Here is a 2,026-nt window from a genome sequence, read left to right as displayed (position 1 = left end):
GTGAGTGCGGTGGGCGGGCCTGGCAAGTCGCAGTGTCTGATGCGCAGAGCTCTGCGTCTCAGTGATCGCGTCCGTCACCCTGTTAGACTCGTACTCCTCCTAATTTGGCTCGTCGACATCTCGACCGTAATCTGTTTGACCTCGCTTTCGGTCTTCCGTGAACTTACACTCGTGGGGTTTCTTAAAATATATCCCGAGTCGAACACGATCGTGCGCTTTTCCCCGTCTCTCGTCTAGGAAATAACAGCTAAGATCAAGTTTTCTTTTGTGATTTCTTCAGAATGTGTTTTGTTACAGCTTCGGATTTGGGGATACCAGTGTTTTTTAAAGCGTAATCATCACGCTGTCAGCTGAGAACCGTGACGTGTGATATGCTCATCACAACGGGATGGCCAGTAGCACCTGTGGGACATTTCTCGGTACGTCCGGTGTTCAGATCAGCACTTAAATAATCACGCATCCCATGCCGCTCAGTCTGTTCGTGGGTCTTGGAATCTGCAACCGTGCTTAGGGTTTGATTTTTTCCTTGACTTTCAGTTTTGGAGGGAGTCAGGCCCTTTGCCCTTCCGAACGTTTGCGTCCGCGTCTCTGCCTGGTAGACGGCATCCCTGTCAGCGGCGGCGGGTGTTTCCCTCCGATTCCTGGGGCGGCCGGATTGAAACGTCTCGCCAGCTTGGACCCTGAGCTCCTTCCTCTGTGCTCTCATTGTCCCCAGAGCGTGGGAGGTAAGCCTTGAAGGATGTGGTCCGTATTGCAGTCTTGAGACACCTGAGCTTTTCTGTGAGGACTTGAACGGCAGACGTTGTGAAGCTCGTTCGTAGTGAGCCCCGTAGCCAAGCGGATTTCATCTCTGTTGGGGAAAAATAAACGTATTTAGGCAGACAGTTGAGGGAGCATTGACTCGGCTGTACCGGGCCCTGCCCACCCAGCTCGTCGGTGTCTGCGCTTCAGTGGGTGGCACTGGATGTGGGATTGCTTCGTCGGGTGACTGGGTGAATGCCAGGATGTGGGGTGCACTGACATCCCGTCGATGGCGGTCATGTCAGGGAGGTGAACGGAGTCAGGACTAGAGGGACGGACGGCTGTATGTGTGATTGACAGATGGGGAGATGGAAGAACAGATCCAGAAATGGGTGACAAACATATAATTTAACGTGCAGGGTGGTGTTACACGTGTGCGTGTCTAAATGTATTGGCGTGTAAATAAAGGGGGGTAGAAAAGTGGAAGGGAGTGTAGATTAAAAAATACACGTGTGGAAATAGGTCGCCACGGCGAAGCCTAGATTAACGGGGACGCGACACACACACGTGTGGACGCGGGTGCCCGAAGGAGGCTGTGGCCTGGGTGGCTCAGAAGGGCTGACTTCGAAACCTCATTGACTTTAAACTCACAGAGATGTGTTTCTCCCAGTCGTCGACAGTGCGGCAGGGGGTGTTCGGGGCCCTGTGCTCAGGGCGCTCGCTGACAGGCCCGTGTCACACAGCGGGTCCTGCCTCGTGTCGCTCCGATCACAGCATGAAGCGTTACGGTGCATGGCCCCTGGGGAGAACATCGTGCAGCATGTTTAATTTATTTATTTATCGAGGCAACCCTCGGTTGACCTCACAGATTGCAGGGACCATGTCAGCTTACCATCCCTTACTTTTTATTTTTCATTTTTTATCTTGTTTATTTTTTTTTTTTACGCCTACAGCACCTGGTCTTCCTAGGTGGTCTCCCATCTTAGCTTAGCTTAGCTCCCGACCCCGCTTAGCTTTCCAGATCAGAGGGGACCAGGTTTGTTCAGGGTGGCATGGCCAGAGACTGCACAGTAGCTTTTAAATGATTTTTTCCCAGAAGTGACATGTTGCGATGGGTACAACACATCAATGACGTGGGCAGCTGTCACTGCACGGGGGTTAGAAAGTATTTCTTTCCTGCTCTCAAGGAGAGCGGAAGGGACGTATCAGGCAGTATCGACAGCTACCACAGATGCCTGTCTGGCTTCAGATACCGGGCGTCTGCTCCGCGCACAGTAAACCACGC

General features: G+C 52.5%; 1 protein-coding gene across 1 annotated transcript in view; it reads left to right on the top strand.

Annotated features, from left to right (window-relative positions):
• LOC105309953 overlaps positions 1 to 2,026 on the top strand; it is a 47,348-nt gene that overhangs the window by 23,886 nt on the left and 21,436 nt on the right. The gene's annotated exons all lie outside the window — the stretch shown is intronic.

The sequence above is a fragment of the Pteropus vampyrus genome, unplaced genomic scaffold (assembly GCF_000151845.1).
Source record: "Pteropus vampyrus isolate Shadow unplaced genomic scaffold, Pvam_2.0 Scaffold960, whole genome shotgun sequence".
In the NCBI taxonomy this organism is placed as follows: domain Eukaryota; kingdom Metazoa; phylum Chordata; class Mammalia; order Chiroptera; family Pteropodidae; genus Pteropus; species Pteropus vampyrus.
The sequence above is the reverse complement of the archived record's forward strand: the minus strand, read 5'-3'. Positions and strand labels throughout refer to the sequence as shown.